Source organism: Chiloscyllium plagiosum, unplaced genomic scaffold (assembly GCF_037043375.1).
Source record: "Chiloscyllium plagiosum isolate Xiang-an unplaced genomic scaffold, Cpla_swu_hap1 HiC_scaffold_33, whole genome shotgun sequence".
Classification (NCBI taxonomy): Eukaryota; Metazoa; Chordata; class Chondrichthyes; order Orectolobiformes; family Hemiscylliidae; genus Chiloscyllium; species Chiloscyllium plagiosum.
The window spans coordinates 1,339,946-1,356,916 of NW_028270171.1; the positions used below are offsets into that span (position 1 = coordinate 1,339,946).

At 52.2% G+C, this 16,971-nt stretch overlaps 1 protein-coding gene across 2 annotated transcripts in view; it reads left to right on the forward strand.

Moving 5' to 3' along the window:
* The window catches only part of LOC122542065 (sodium-dependent neutral amino acid transporter B(0)AT2-like), a 186,851-nt gene that overhangs the window by 96,289 nt on the left and 73,591 nt on the right, over positions 1-16,971 (forward strand). The window lies entirely within an intron of this gene.

Here is a 16,971-nt window from a genome sequence, read left to right on the forward strand (position 1 = left end):
GCATTAGGGACTGTGTTCAGAGGTACCTTCCTGCCTGAGTCTGCATTAGGGACTGTGTTCAGAGGTACATCCTGCCTGAGTCTGCGTTAGGGACTGTGTTCAGAGGTACCTCACTGCCTGAGTCTTCATTAGGGACTGTGTTCAGTGGTACCTTCCTGCCTGAGTCTGCATTAGGGACTGTGTTCAGAGGTATCTCCTGCCTGAGTCTGCATTAGGGACTGCGTTCAGAGATATCTTCCTGCCTGAGTCTGCATTAGGTACTGTGTTCAGAGGTATCTCCTGCCTGAGTCTGCATTCGGGACTGCGTTCAGAGATATCTTCCTGCCTGAGTCTGCATTAGGTACTGTGTTCAGAGGTACCTTCCTGCCTGAGTCTGCGTTAGGGACTGTGTTCAGAGGTACATCCTGCCTGAGTCTGCGTTAGGGACTGTGTTCAGAGGTATCTCCTGCCTGAGTCTGCGTTAGGGTGTGTAGAGAGGTATCTTGGATTAGATTAGATTAGATTAGATTAGATTACAGTGTGGAAACAGGACCTTCGGCCCAACAAGTCCACACCGACCCGCCGAAGCGAAACCCACCCATACCCCTACATTTACCCCTTATCTAACACTAAGGGCAATTTAGTATGGCCAATTCACCTGACCCTGCACATCTTTGGACTGTGGGAGGAAACCGGAGCACCTGGAGGAAACCCACGCAGACACAGGGAGAACGTGCAAACTCCACACAGTCAGTCGCCTGAGGCGGGAATTGAACCCGGGTCTCTGGCGCTGTGAGGCAGCAGTGCTAACCACTGAGCCACCATGCCGCCCACTAATGCCTGAGTGCTGCATTATGGACTGTGTTCAGAGGTATCTCCTGCCTGAGTCTGCGTTAGGGTGTGTAGAGAGGTATCTCTTGCCTGAGTCTGCATTAGGGACTGTGTTCAGAGGTACCTCCAGTCTGAGACTGCGTTAGGGACTGTGTTCAGAGGTACCTCCTGCCTGAGTCTGCGTTAGGTACTGTGTTCAGAGGTATCTCCTGCCTGAGTCTGCATTAGGAACTGTGTTCAGAGGTATCTCCTGGCTGAGTCTGCGTTAGGGACAGTGTTCAGAGGTACCTCCTGCCTGAGTCTGCGTTAGGTACTGTGTTCAGTGGTACCTTCTAGCCTGTGTCTGCGTTAGGCTGTGTTCAGAGGTACCTTCATGCCTGAGTCTGCGTTAGGGACAGTGTTCAGAGGTATCTCCTGCAAGAGTCTGCGTTAGGGACTGTGTTCAGTGGTACCTTCCTACCTAAGTCTGCGTTAGGGTGTGTTCAGAAGTACCTTACTGCCTGAGTCTGCGTTAGGGACTGTGTTCAGAGGTACATCCTGCCTGAGTCTGCATTAGGGACTGTGTTCAGAGGTACCTTCCTGCCTGAGTCTGCGTTAGGGACTGTGTTCAGAGGTACCTTCCTGCCTGAGTCTGCATTAGGATGTGTTCAGAGGTATCTCCTGCCTGAGTCTGCGTTAGGATGTGTTCAGAGGTATCTCCTGCCTGAGTCTGCGTTAGGTACTGTGTTCAGAGGTATCTCCTGCCTGAGTCTGCATTAGGGACTGTGTTCAGAGGTACCTTCCTGCCTGAGTCTACGTTAGGGACTGTGTTCAGAGGTACCTTACTGCCTGAGTCTTCATTAGGGACTGTGTTCAGTGGTAACTTCCTGCCTGAGTCTGCGTTAGGGTGTGTTCAGAGGTACCTCCTGCCTGAGTCTGCATGAGGGACTGTGTTCAGAGGTACCTTCCTGCCTGAGTCTGCGTTCGGGACTGTGTTCAGAGGTACCTTCATGCCTGAGTCTGCGTTAGGGACAGTGTTCAGAGGTATCTCCTGCCTGAGTCTGCGTTAGGGACTGTGTTCAGTGGTACCTTCTTACCTAAGTCTGCGTTAGGGTGTGTTCAGAAGTACCTTCCTGCCTGAGTCTGCGTTAGGGACTGTTTTCAGAGGTACATCCTGCCTGAGTCTGCATTAGGGACTGTGTTCAGTGGTACCTTCCTGCCTGAGTCTGCGTTAGGGACTGTGTTCAGAGGTACATCCTGCCTGAGCCTGCGTTAGGGTGTGTTCAGAGGTATCTCCGGCCTGAGTCTGCATTAGGGACTGCGTTCAGAGGTACCTTCCTGCCTGAGTCTGCATTAGGTACTGTGTTCAGAGGTACCTTCCTGCCTGAGTCTGCGTTAGGGACTGTGTTCAGAGGTACGTCACTGCCTGAGTCTTCATTAGGGACTGTGTTCAGTGGTACCTTCCTGCCTGAGTCTGCATTAGGGACTGTGTTCAGAGGTACCTTCCTGCCTGAGTCTGCGTTAGGGACTGTGTTCAGAGGTACATCCTGCCTGAGTCTGCGTTAGGGACTGTGTTCAGAGGTACCTCACTGCCTGAGTCTTCATTAGGGACTGTGTTCAGTGGTACCTTCCTGCCTGAGTCTGCATTAGGGACTGTGTTCAGAGGTATCTCCTGCCTGAGTCTGCATTAGGGACTGCGTTCAGAGATATCTTCCTGCCTGAGTCTGCATTAGGTACTGTGTTCAGAGGTATCTCCTGCCTGAGTCTGCATTCGGGACTGCGTTCAGAGATATCTTCCTGCCTGAGTCTGCATTAGGTACTGTGTTCAGAGGTACCTTCCTGCCTGAGTCTGCGTTAGGGACTGTGTTCAGAGGTACCTCACTGCCTGAGTCTTCATTAGGGACTGTGTTCAGTGGTACCTTCCTGACTGAGTCTGCATTAGGGACTGTGTTCAGAGGTACCTTCCTGCCTGAGTATGCGTTAGGGACTGTGTTCAGAGGTACATCCTGCCTGAGTCTGCGTTAGGGACTGTGTTCAGAGGTATCTCCTGCCTGAGTCTGCGTTAGGGTGTGTAGAGAGGTATCTTGGATTAGATTAGATTAGATTAGATTAGATTACAGTGTGGAAACAGGCCCTACGGCCCAACAAGTCCACACCGACCCGCCGAAGCGAAACCCACCCATACCCCTACATTTACCCCTTATCTAACACTACGGGCAATTTAGTATGGCCAATTCACCTGACCCTGCACATCTTTGGACTGTGGGAGGAAACCGGAGCACCCGGAGGAAACCCACGCAGACACAGGGAGAACGTGCAAACTCCACACAGTCAGTCGCCTGAGGCGGGAATTGAACCCGGGTCTCTGGCGCTGTGAGGCAGCAGTGCTAACCACTGAGCCACCATGCCGCCCACTAATGCCTGAGTGCTGCATTATGGACTGTGTTCAGAGGTATCTCCTGCCTGAGTCTGCGTTAGGGTGTGTAGAGAGGTATCTCTTGCCTGAGTCTGCATTAGGGACTGTGTTCAGAGGTACCTCCAGTCTGAGACTGCGTTAGGGACTGTGTTCAGAGGTACCTCCTGCCTGAGTCTGCGTTAGGTACTGTGTTCAGAGGTATCTCCTGCCTGAGTCTGCATTAGGAACTGTGTTCAGAGGTATCTCCTGGCTGAGTCTGCATTAGGGACAGTGTTCAGAGGTACCTCCTGCCTGAGTCTGCGTTAGGTACTGTGTTCAGTGGTACCTTCTAGCCTGTGTCTGCGTTAGGCTGTGTTCAGAGGTACCTTCCTGGCTGAGTCTGCGTTAGGGACTGTGTTCAGAGGTAGCTTACTGCCTGAGTCTGCGTTAGGGACTGTGTTCAGTGGTACCTTCTTACCTAAGTCTGCGTTAGGGTGTGTTCAGAAGTACCTTCCTGCCTGAGTCTGCGTTAGGGACTGTTTTCAGAGGTACATCCTGCCTGAGTCTGCATTAGGGACTGTGTTCAGAGGTACCTTCCTGCCTGAGTCTGCGTTAGGGACTGTGTTCAGAGGTACATCCTGCCTGAGCCTGCGTTAGGGTGTGTTCAGAGGTATCTCCGGCCTGAGTCTGCATTAGGGACTGCGTTCAGAGGTACCTTCCTGCCTGAGTCTGCATTAGGTACTGTGTTCAGAGGTACCTTCCTGCCTGAGTCTGCGTTAGGGACTGTGTTCAGAGGTACCTTACTGCCTGAGTCTTCATTAGGGACTGTGTTCAGTGGTACCTTCCTGCCTGAGTCTGCATTAGGGACTGTGTTCAGAGGTACCTTCCTGCCTGAGTCTGCATTAGGGACTGTGTTCAGAGGTACATCCTGCCTGAGTCTGCGTTAGGGACTGTGTTCAGAGGTACCTCACTGCCTGAGTCTTCATTAGGGACTGTGTTCAGTGGTACCTTCCTGCCTGAGTCTGCATTAGGGACTGTGTTCAGAGGTATCTCCTGCCTGAGTCTGCATTAGGGACTGCGTTCAGAGATATCTTCCTGCCTGAGTCTGCATTAGGTACTGTGTTCAGAGGTATCTCCTGCCTGAGTCTGCATTCGGGACTGCGTTCAGAGATATCTTCCTGCCTGAGTCTGCATTAGGTACTGTGTTCAGAGGTACCTTCCTGCCTGAGTCTGCGTTAGGGACTGTGTTCAGAGGTACATCCTGCCTGAGTCTGCGTTAGGGACTGTGTTCAGAGGTATCTCCTGCCTGAGTCTGCGTTAGGGTGTGTAGAGAGGTATCTTGGATTAGATTAGATTAGATTAGATTAGATTACAGTGTGGAAACAGGACCTTCGGCCCAACAAGTCCACACCGACCCGCCGAAGCGAAACCCACCCATACCCCTACATTTACCCCTTATCTAACACTAAGGGCAATTTAGTATGGCCAATTCACCTGACCCTGCACATCTTTGGACTGTGGGAGGAAACCGGAGCACCCGGAGGAAACCCACGCAGACACAGGGAGAACGTGCAAACTCCACACAGTCAGTCGCCTGAGGCGGGAATTGAACCCGGGTCTCTGGCGCTGTGAGGCAGCAGTGCTAACCACTGAGCCACCATGCCGCCCACTAATGCCTGAGTGCTGCATTATGGACTGTGTTCAGAGGTATCTCCTGCCTGAGTCTGCGTTAGGGTGTGTAGAGAGGTATCTCTTGCCTGAGTCTGCATTAGGGACTGTGTTCAGAGGTACCTCCAGTCTGAGACTGCGTTAGGGACTGTGTTCAGAGGTACCTCCTGCCTGAGTCTGCGTTAGGTACTGTGTTCAGAGGTATCTCCTGCCTGAGTCTGCATTAGGAACTGTGTTCAGAGGTATCTCCTGGCTGAGTCTGCGTTAGGGACAGTGTTCAGAGGTACCTCCTGCCTGAGTCTGCGTTAGGTACTGTGTTCAGTGGTACCTTCTAGCCTGTGTCTGCGTTAGGCTGTGTTCAGAGGTACCTTCATGCCTGAGTCTGCGTTAGGGACAGTGTTCAGAGGTATCTCCTGCAAGAGTCTGCGTTAGGGACTGTGTTCAGTGGTACCTTCCTACCTAAGTCTGCGTTAGGGTGTGTTCAGAAGTACCTTACTGCCTGAGTCTGCGTTAGGGACTGTGTTCAGAGGTACATCCTGCCTGAGTCTGCATTAGGGACTGTGTTCAGAGGTACCTTCCTGCCTGAGTCTGCGTTAGGGACTGTGTTCAGAGGTACCTTCCTGCCTGAGTCTGCATTAGGATGTGTTCAGAGGTATCTCCTGCCTGAGTCTGCGTTAGGATGTGTTCAGAGGTATCTCCTGCCTGAGTCTGCGTTAGGTACTGTGTTCAGAGGTATCTCCTGCCTGAGTCTGCATTAGGGACTGTGTTCAGAGGTACCTTCCTGCCTGAGTCTACGTTAGGGACTGTGTTCAGAGGTACCTTACTGCCTGAGTCTTCATTAGGGACTGTGTTCAGTGGTAACTTCCTGCCTGAGTCTGCGTTAGGGTGTGTTCAGAGGTACCTCCTGCCTGAGTCTGCATGAGGGACTGTGTTCAGAGGTACCTTCCTGCCTGAGTCTGCGTTCGGGACTGTGTTCAGAGGTACCTTCATGCCTGAGTCTGCGTTAGGGACAGTGTTCAGAGGTATCTCCTGCCTGAGTCTGCGTTAGGGACTGTGTTCAGTGGTACCTTCTTACCTAAGTCTGCGTTAGGGTGTGTTCAGAAGTACCTTCCTGCCTGAGTCTGCGTTAGGGACTGTTTTCAGAGGTACATCCTGCCTGAGTCTGCATTAGGGACTGTGTTCAGTGGTACCTTCCTGCCTGAGTCTGCGTTAGGGACTGTGTTCAGAGGTACATCCTGCCTGAGCCTGCGTTAGGGTGTGTTCAGAGGTATCTCCGGCCTGAGTCTGCATTAGGGACTGCGTTCAGAGGTACCTTCCTGCCTGAGTCTGCATTAGGTACTGTGTTCAGAGGTACCTTCCTGCCTGAGTCTGCGTTAGGGACTGTGTTCAGAGGTACGTCACTGCCTGAGTCTTCATTAGGGACTGTGTTCAGTGGTACCTTCCTGCCTGAGTCTGCATTAGGGACTGTGTTCAGAGGTACCTTCCTGCCTGAGTCTGCGTTAGGGACTGTGTTCAGAGGTACATCCTGCCTGAGTCTGCGTTAGGGACTGTGTTCAGAGGTACCTCACTGCCTGAGTCTTCATTAGGGACTGTGTTCAGTGGTACCTTCCTGCCTGAGTCTGCATTAGGGACTGTGTTCAGAGGTATCTCCTGCCTGAGTCTGCATTAGGGACTGCGTTCAGAGATATCTTCCTGCCTGAGTCTGCATTAGGTACTGTGTTCAGAGGTATCTCCTGCCTGAGTCTGCATTCGGGACTGCGTTCAGAGATATCTTCCTGCCTGAGTCTGCATTAGGTACTGTGTTCAGAGGTACCTTCCTGCCTGAGTCTGCGTTAGGGACTGTGTTCAGAGGTACCTCACTGCCTGAGTCTTCATTAGGGACTGTGTTCAGTGGTACCTTCCTGACTGAGTCTGCATTAGGGACTGTGTTCAGAGGTACCTTCCTGCCTGAGTATGCGTTAGGGACTGTGTTCAGAGGTACATCCTGCCTGAGTCTGCGTTAGGGACTGTGTTCAGAGGTATCTCCTGCCTGAGTCTGCGTTAGGGTGTGTAGAGAGGTATCTTGGATTAGATTAGATTAGATTAGATTAGATTACAGTGTGGAAACAGGCCCTACGGCCCAACAAGTCCACACCGACCCGCCGAAGCGAAACCCACCCATACCCCTACATTTACCCCTTATCTAACACTACGGGCAATTTAGTATGGCCAATTCACCTGACCCTGCACATCTTTGGACTGTGGGAGGAAACCGGAGCACCCGGAGGAAACCCACGCAGACACAGGGAGAACGTGCAAACTCCACACAGTCAGTCGCCTGAGGCGGGAATTGAACCCGGGTCTCTGGCGCTGTGAGGCAGCAGTGCTAACCACTGAGCCACCATGCCGCCCACTAATGCCTGAGTGCTGCATTATGGACTGTGTTCAGAGGTATCTCCTGCCTGAGTCTGCGTTAGGGTGTGTAGAGAGGTATCTCTTGCCTGAGTCTGCATTAGGGACTGTGTTCAGAGGTACCTCCAGTCTGAGACTGCGTTAGGGACTGTGTTCAGAGGTACCTCCTGCCTGAGTCTGCGTTAGGTACTGTGTTCAGAGGTATCTCCTGCCTGAGTCTGCATTAGGAACTGTGTTCAGAGGTATCTCCTGGCTGAGTCTGCATTAGGGACAGTGTTCAGAGGTACCTCCTGCCTGAGTCTGCGTTAGGTACTGTGTTCAGTGGTACCTTCTAGCCTGTGTCTGCGTTAGGCTGTGTTCAGAGGTACCTTCCTGGCTGAGTCTGCGTTAGGGACTGTGTTCAGAGGTAGCTTACTGCCTGTGTCTGCGTTAGGGACTGTGTTCAGTGGTACCTTCTTACCTAAGTCTGCGTTAGGGTGTGTTCAGAAGTACCTTCCTGCCTGAGTCTGCGTTAGGGACTGTTTTCAGAGGTACATCCTGCCTGAGTCTGCATTAGGGACTGTGTTCAGAGGTACCTTCCTGCCTGAGTCTGCGTTAGGGACTGTGTTCAGAGGTACATCCTGCCTGAGCCTGCGTTAGGGTGTGTTCAGAGGTATCTCCGGCCTGAGTCTGCATTAGGGACTGCGTTCAGAGGTACCTTCCTGCCTGAGTCTGCATTAGGTACTGTGTTCAGAGGTACCTTCCTGCCTGAGTCTGCGTTAGGGACTGTGTTCAGAGGTACCTTACTGCCTGAGTCTTCATTAGGGACTGTGTTCAGTGGTACCTTCCTGCCTGAGTCTTCATTAGGGACTGTGTTTAGTGGTACCTTCCTGCCTGAGTCTGCATTAGGGACTGTGTTCAGAGGTACCTTCCTGCCTGAGTCTGCATTAGGGACTGTGTTCAGAGGTACATCCTGCCTGAGTCTGCGTTAGGGACTGTGTTCAGAGGTACCTCACTGCCTGAGTCTTCATTAGGGACTGTGTTCAGTGGTACCTTCCTGCCTGAGTCTGCATTAGGGACTGTGTTCAGAGGTATCTCCTGCCTGAGTCTGCATTAGGGACTGTGTTCAGAGGTACATCCTGCCTGAGTCTGCGTTAGGGACTGTGTTCAGAGGTACCTCACTGCCTGAGTCTTCATTAGGGACTGTGTTCAGTGGTACCTTCCTGCCTGAGTCTGCATTAGGGACTGTGTTCAGAGGTATCTCCTGCCTGAGTCTGCATTAGGGACTGTGTTCAGAGGTACCTCCAGTCTGAGACTGCGTTAGGGACTGTGTTCAGAGGTACCTCCTGCCTGAGTCTGCGTTAGGTACTGTGTTCAGAGGTATCTCCTGCCTGAGTCTGCATTAGGAACTGTGTTCAGAGGTATCTCCTGGCTGAGTCTGCATTAGGGACAGTGTTCAGAGGTACCTCCTGCCTGAGTCTGCGTTAGGTACTGTGTTCAGTGGTACCTTCTAGCCTGTGTCTGCGTTAGGCTGTGTTCAGAGGTACCTTCCTGGCTGAGTCTGCGTTAGGGACTGTGTTCAGAGGTAGCTTACTGCCTGTGTCTGCGTTAGGGACTGCGTTCAGAGGTACCTCCTCCCTGAGTCTGCGTTAGGGACTGTGTTCAGAGGAACCTCCTGACTGAGTCTGCATTAGGGACTGCGTTCAGAGGTATTCATGCCTGAGTCTGCGTTAGGTTGTGTTCAGAGGTACCTTCCTGCCTGAGCCTGCGTTAGGGACTGTGTTCAGAGGTACCTCCTGCCTGTGTCTGCGTTAGGGACTGCGTTCAGAGGTACCTCCTCCCTGAGTCTGCGTTAGGGACTGTGTTCAGAGGTATCTCCTGCCTGAGTCTGCATTAGGGACTGCGTTCAGAGGTATTCATGCCTGAGTCTGCGTTAGGTTGTGTTCAGAGGTACCTTCCTGCCTGAGCCTGCGTTAGGGACTGTGTTCAGAGGTACCTCCTGCCTGAGTCTGCATTAGGGACTGTGTTCAGAGGTACCTCCTGCCTGAGTCAGCGTTAGGAACTGTGTTCAGAGGTATTGCCTGCCTGAGTCTGCGTTAGGGACTGTGTTCAGAGGTACCTTCCTGTCTGAGTCTGCATTAGGTACTGTGTTCAGAGGTATCTCCTGCCTGAGTCTGCGTAAGGGACTGTGTTCAGAGGTATCTCCTGCCTGAGTCTGCGTTAGGGACTGTGTTCAGTGGTACCTTCCTGCCTAAGTCTGCGTTAGGGTGTGTTCAGAGGTACCTTCCTGCCTGAGTCTGCGTTAGGGACTGTGTTCAGAGGTAAGTCCTGCCTGAGTCTGCGTTAGGGACTGTGTCCAGAGTTATCTCCTGCCTGGGTCTGCATTAGGGACTGCATTCAGAGGTACCTTCCTGCCTCAGTCTGTGTTAGGGACTGTGTTCAGAAGTACCTTCCTGCCTGAGTCTGCGTTAGGGACTGTGTTCAGAGGTACGTCCTGCCTGAGTCTGCATTAGGGACTGTGTTCAGAGGTACCTTCCTGCCTGAGTCTGCGTTAGGGACTGTGTTCAGAGGTACATCCTGCCTGAGCCTGCGTTAGGGTGTGTTCAGAGGTATCTCCTGCCTGGGTCTGCATTAGGGACTGCATTCAGAGGTACCTTCCTGCCTCAGTCTGTGTTAGGGACTGTGTTCAGAAGTACCTTCCTGCCTGAGTCTTCATTAGGGACTGTGTTCAGAGGTACGTCCTGCCTGAGTCTGCATTAGGGACTGTGTTCAGAGGTACCTTCCTGCCTGAGTCTGCGTTAGGGACTGTGTTCAGAGGTACATCCTGCCTGAGCCTGCGTTAGGGTGTGTTCAGAGGTATCTCTGGCCTGAGTCTGCATTAGGGACTGCGTTCAGAGGTACCTTCCTGCCTGAGTCTTCATTAGGGACTGTGTTCAGAGGTATCTCCTGCCTGAGTCTGCATTAGGGACTGCGTTCAGAGGTAACTTCCTGCCTGAGTCTGCATTAGGTACTGTGTTCAGAGGTACCTTCCTGCCTGAGTCTGCGTTAGGGACTGTGTTCAGAGGTACGTCACTGCCTGAGTCTTCATTAGGGACTGTGTTCAGTGGTACCTTCCTGCCTGGGTCTGCATTAGGGACAGTGTTCAGAGGTACCTTCCTGCCTGAGTCTGCGTTAGGGTCTGTGTTCAGAGGTACATCCTGCCTGAGTCTGCGTTAGAGATTATGTTCAGAGGTACCTCACTGCCTGAGTCTTCATTAGGGACTGTGTTCAGTGGTACCTTCCTGCCTGAGTCTGCATTAGGTACTGTGTTCAGAGGTACCTTCCTGCCTGAGTCTGCGTTCGGGACTGTGTTCAGAGGTACGTCACTGCCTGAGTCTTCATTAGGGACTGTGTTCAGTGGTACCTTCCTGCCTGGGTCTGCATTAGGGACAGTGTTCAGAGGTACCTTCCTGCCTGAGTCTGCGTTAGGGTCTGTGTTCAGAGGTACATCCTGCCTGAGTCTGCGTTAGAGATTATGTTCAGAGGTACCTCACTGCCTGAGTCTTCATTAGGGACTGTGTTCAGAGGTACCTTCCTGCCTGAGTCTGCATTAGGGACTGTGTTCAGAGGTACCTTCCAGCCTGAGTATGCGTTAGGGACTGTGTTCAGAGGTACATCCTGCCTGAGTCTGCGTTAGGGACTGTGTTCAGAGGTATCTCCTGCCTGAGTCTGCGTTAGGAACTGTGTTCAGAGGTATCTCCTGCCTGAGTCTGCGTTAGGGACTGTGTTCAGTGGTACCTTCTAGCCTGTGTCTGCGTTAGGTTGTGTTCAGTGGTACCTTCCTGGCTGAGTCTACGTTAGGGACAGTGTTCAGAGGTACCTCCTGCCTGAGTCTGCATTAGGTACTGTGTTCAGTGGTACCTTCTAGCCTGTGTCTGCGTTAGGCTGTGTTCAGAGGTACCTTCCTGGCTGAGTCTGCGTTAGGGACTGTGTTCAGAGGTACACCCTGCCTGAGTATGCGTTAGGGACTGTGTTCAGAGGTAGCTTACTGCCTGTGTCTGCGTTAGGGACTGCGTTCAGAGGTACCTCCTCCCTGAGTCTGCGTTAGGGACTGTGTTCAGAGGAATCTCCTGCTTGAGTCTGCATTAGGGACTGTGTTCAGAGGTATCTCCTGCCTGAGTCTGCATTAGGGACTGCGTTCAGAGGTACCTTCATGCCTGAGTCTGCGTTAGGTTGTGTTCAGAGGTACCTTCCTGGCCGAGCCTGCGTTAGGGACTGTGTTCAGAGGTACTTCCTGCCTGAGTCTGCATTAGGGACTGTGTTCAGAGGTAACTCCTGCCTGAGTCTGCATTAGGGACTGTGTTCAGTGGTACCTTCCTGCCTGAGTCTGCATTAGGGTGTGTTCAGAGGTACCTTCCTGCCTGAGTCTGCGTTAGGGACTGTGTCCAGAGGTACGTCCTGCCTGAGTCTGTGTTAGGGACTGTGTCCAGAGGTACCTTTCTGCCTGAGTCTGCATTAGGTACTGTGTTCAGAGGTATCTCCTGCCTGAGTCTGCATTAGGGACTGCATTCAGAGGTACCTTCCTGCCTCAGTCTGTGTTAGGGACTGTGTTCAGAGGTACCTTCCAGTCTGAGTCTGCATTAGGGACTGTGTTCAGAGATATCTCCTCCCTGAGTCTCCATTACGGACTGTGTTCAGTGGTACCTTCCTGCCTGAGTTTGCGTTAGGGACTGTGTTCAGATGTACATCCTGCCTGAGTCTGCATTAGGGACTGCGTTCAGAGGTACCTTCATGCCTGAGTCTGCGTTAGGGACTGTGTTCAGAGGTACATCCTGCCTGAGTCTGTGTTAGGGTGTGTTCAGAGGTACCTTCCTGCCTGAGTCTGCGTTAGGGACTGTGTTCAGAGGTACGTCCTGCCTGAGTCTGCGTTAGGGACTGCGTCCAGAGGTACCTTTCTGCCTGAGTCTGCATTAGGTACTGTTCAGAGGTATCTCCTGTCTGAGTCTGCATTAGGGACTGCATTCAGACGTACCTTCCTGCCTCAGTCTGTGTTAGAGACTATGTTCAGAGGTACCTCCTGCCTGAGTCTGCATTAGGGACTGTGATCAGAGGTATCTCCTGCCTGAGTCTGTGTTAGGGACTGTGTTCAGTGGTACATCCTGCATGAGTCTGCGTTAGGGTCTGTGTTCAGAGGTACATCCTGTCTGAGTCTGCATTAGGGACTGTGTTCAGAGGTACCTCACTGCCTGAGTCTTCATTAGGGACTGTGTTCAGTGGTACCTTCCTGCCTGAGTCTGCATTAGGGACCGTGTTCAGAGGTATCTCCTGCCTGAGTCTGCATTAGGGACTGCGTTCAGAGATATCTTCCTGCCTGAGTCTTCATTAGGGACTGTGTTTAGTGGTACCTTCCTGCCTGAGTCTGCATTAGGGACTGTGTTCAGAGGTACCTTCCAGCCTGAGTATGCGTTAGGGACTGTGTTCAGAGGTACATCCTGCCTGAGTCTGCGTTAGGGACTGCGTTCAGAGGTATCTTCCTGCCTGAGTCTTCATTAGGGACTGTGTTCAGTGGTACCTTCCTGCCTTAGACTGCATTAGGGACTGTGTTCAGAGGTATCTCCTGCCTGAGTCTGCGTTAGAGTGTGTAGAGAGGTATCTCTTGCCGAAGTCTGCATTAGGGACTGTGTTCAGAGGTACCTCCTGCCTGAGTCTGCGTTAGGTACTGTGATCAGAGGTATCTCCTGCCTGAGTCTGTATTAGGGACTGTGTTCAGTGGTACATCCTGCATGAGTCTGCGTTAGGGTCTGTGTTCAGAGGTACATCCTGTCTGAGTCTGCATTAGGGACTGTGTTCAGAGGTACCTCACTGCCTGAGTCTTCATTAGGGACTGTGTTCAGTGGTACCTTCCTGCCTGAGTCTGCATTAGGGACCGTGTTCAGAGGTATCTCCTGCCTGAGTCTGCATTAGGGACTGCGTTCAGAGATATCTTCCTGCCTGAGTCTTCATTAGGGACTGTGTTTAGTGGTACCTTCCTGCCTGAGTCTGCATTAGGGACTGTGTTCAGAGGTACCTTCCAGCCTGAGTATGCGTTAGGGACTGTGTTCAGAGGTACATCCTGCCTGAGTCTGCGTTAGGGACTGCGTTCAGAGGTATCTTCCTGCCTGAGTCTTCATTAGGGACTGTGTTCAGTGGTACCTTCCTGCCTTAGACTGCATTAGGGACTGTGTTCAGAGGTATCTCCTGCCTGAGTCTGCGTTAGAGTGTGTAGAGAGGTATCTCTTGCCGAAGTCTGCATTAGGGACTGTGTTCAGAGGTACCTCCTGCCTGAGTCTGCGTTAGGTACTGTGTTCAGAGGTATCTCCTGCCTGAGTCTGCATTAGGAACTGTGTTCAGAGGTATCTCCTGCCTGAGTCTGCGTTAGGGACTGTGTTCAGTGGTACCTTCTAGCCTGTGTCTGCGTTAGGTTGTGTTCAGAGGTACCTTCCTGGCTGAGTCTGCGTTAGGGACAGTGTTCAGAGGTACCTCCTGCCTGAGTCTGCGTTAGGTACTGTGTTCAGTGGTACCTTCTAGCCTGTGTCTGCATTAGGCTGTGTTCAGAGGTACCTTCCTGGCTGAGTCTGCGTTAGGGACTGTGTTCAGAGGTACACCCTGCCTGAGTATGCGTTAGGGACTGTGTTCAGAGGTAGCTTACTGCCTGTGTCTGCGTTAGGGACTGCGTTCAGAGGTACCTCCTCCCTGAGTCTGCGTTAGGGACTGTGTTCAGAGGAATCTCCTGCTTGAGTCTGCATTAGGGACTGTGTTCAGAGGTATCTCCTGCCTGAGTCTGCATTAGGGACTGCGTTCAGAGGTACCTTCATGCCTGAGTCTGCTTTAGGTTGTGTTCAGAGGTACCTTCCTGGCCGAGCCTGCGTTAGGGACTGTGTTCAGAGGTACTTCCTGCCTGAGTCTGCGTTAGGGACTGTGTTCAGAGGTAACTCCTGCCTGAGTCTGCATTAGGGACTGTGTTCAGTGGTACCTTCCTGCCTGAGTCTGCATTAGGGTGTGTTCAGAGGTACCTTCCTGCCTGAGTCTGCGTTAGGGACTGTGTTCAGAGGTACGTCCTGCCTGAGTCTGTGTTAGGGACTGTGTCCAGAGGTACCTTTCTGCCTGAGTCTGCATTAGGTACTGTGTTCAGAGGTATCTCCTGCCTGAGTCTCCATTACGGACTGTGTTCAGTGGTACCTTCCTGCCTGAGTTTGCGTTAGGGACTGTGTTCAGATGTACATCCTGCCTGAGTCTGCATTAGGGACTACGTTCAGATGTACCTTCATGCCTGAGTCTGCGTTAGGGACTGTGTTCAGAGGTACATCCTGCCTGAGTCTGCATTAGGGACTGTGTTCAGAGGTACCTTCCTGCCTAAGTCTGCGTTAGGGTGTGTTCAGAGGTACCTTCCTGCCTGAGTCTGCGTTAGGGACTGTGTTCAGAGGTACGTCCTGCCTGAGTCTGCGTTAGGGACTGTGTCCAGAGGTACCTTTCTGCCTGAGTCTGCATTAGGTACTGTTCAGAGGTATCTCCTGTCTGAGTCTGCATTAGGGACTGCGTTCAGAGGTACCTTCCTGCCTCAGTCTGTGTTAGAGACTATGTTCAGAGGTACCTCCTGCCTGAGTCTGCATTAGGGACTGTGATCAGAGGTATCTCCTGCCTGAGTCTGTGTTAGGGACTGTGTTCAGTGGTACATCCTGCATGAGTCTGCGTTAGGGTCTGTGTTCAGAGGTACATCCTGTCTGAGTCTGCATTAGGGACTGTGTTCAGAGGTAGCTTACTGCCTGTGTCTGCGTTAGGGACTGCGTTCAGAGGTACCTCCTCCCTGAGTCTGCGTTAGGGACTGTGTTCAGAGGAATCTCCTGCTTGAGTCTGCATTAGGGACTGTGTTCAGAGGTATCTCCTGCCTGAGTCTGCATTAGGGACTGCGTTCAGAGGTACCTTCATGCCTGAGTCTGCGTTAGGTTGTGTTCAGAGGTACCTTCCTGGCCGAGCCTGCGTTAGGGACTGTGTTCAGAGGTACTTCCTGCCTGAGTCTGCGTTAGGGACTGTGTTCAGAGGTAACTCCTGCCTGAGTCTGCATTAGGGACTGTGTTCAGTGGTACCTTCCTGCCTGAGTCTGCATTAGGGTGTGTTCAGAGGTACATCCTGCCTGAGTCTGCGTTAGAGATTATGTTCAGAGGTACCTCACTGCCTGAGTCTTCATTAGGGACTGTGTTCAGTGGTACCTTCCTGCCTGAGTCTGCATTAGGTACTGTGTTCAGAGGTACCTTCCTGCCTGAGTCTGCGTTCGGGACTGTGTTCAGAGGTACGTCACTGCCTGAGTCTTCATTAGGGACTGTGTTCAGTGGTACCTTCCTGCCTGGGTCTGCATTAGGGACAGTGTTCAGAGGTACCTTCCTGCCTGAGTCTGCGTTAGGGTCTGTGTTCAGAGGTACATCCTGCCTGAGTCTGCGTTAGAGATTATGTTCAGAGGTACCTCACTGCCTGAGTCTTCATTAGGGACTGTGTTCAGTGTACCTTCCTGCCTGAGTCTGCATTAGGGACTGTGTTCAGAGGTATCTCCTGCCTGAGTCTGCATTAGGGACTGCGTTCAGAGGTATCTTCCTGCCTGAGTCTGCATTAGGGACTGTGTTCAGAGGTACCTTCCAGCCTGAGTATGCGTTAGGGACTGTGTTCAGAGGTACATCCTGCCTGAGTCTGCGTTAGGGACTGTGTTCAGAGGTATCTCCTGCCTGAGTCTGCGTTAGGAACTGTGTTCAGAGGTATCTCCTGCCTGAGTCTGCGTTAGGGACTGTGTTCAGTGGTACCTTCTAGCCTGTGTCTGCGTTAGGTTGTGTTCAGTGGTACCTTCCTGGCTGAGTCTGCGTTAGGGACAGTGTTCAGAGGTACCTCCTGCCTGAGTCTGCATTAGGTACTGTGTTCAGTGGTACCTTCTAGCCTGTGTCTGCGTTAGGCTGTGTTCAGAGGTACCTTCCTGGCTGAGTCTGCGTTAGGGACTGTGTTCAGAGGTACACCCTGCCTGAGTATGCGTTAGGGACTGTGTTCAGAGGTAGCTTACTGCCTGTGTCTGCGTTAGGGACTGCGTTCAGAGGTACCTCCTCCCTGAGTCTGCGTTAGGGACTGTGTTCAGAGGAATCTCCTGCTTGAGTCTGCATTAGGGACTGTGTTCAGAGGTATCTCCTGCCTGAGTCTGCATTAGGGACTGCGTTCAGAGGTACCTTCATGCCTGAGTCTGCGTTAGGTTGTGTTCAGAGGTACCTTCCTGGCCGAGCCTGCGTTAGGGACTGTGTTCAGAGGTACTTCCTGCCTGAGTCTGCGTTAGGGACTGTGTTCAGAGGTAACTCCTGCCTGAGTCTGCATTAGGGACTGTGTTCAGTGGTACCTTCCTGCCTGAGTCTGCATTAGGGTGTGTTCAGAGGTACCTTCCTGCCTGAGTCTGCGTTAGGGACTGTGTTCAGAGGTACGTCCTGCCTGAGTCTGTGTTAGGGACTGTGTCCAGAGGTACCTTTCTGCCTGAGTCTGCATTAGGTACTGTGTTCAGAGGTATCTCCTGCCTGAGTCTGCATTAGGGACTGCATTCAGAGGTACCTTCCTGCCTCAGTCTGTGTTAGGGACTGTGTTCAGAGGTACCTTCCAGTCTGAGTCTGCATTAGGGACTGTGTTCAGAGATATCTCCTCCCTGAGTCTCCATTACGGACTGTGTTCAGTGGTACCTTCCTGCCTGAGTTTGCGTTAGGGACTGTGTTCAG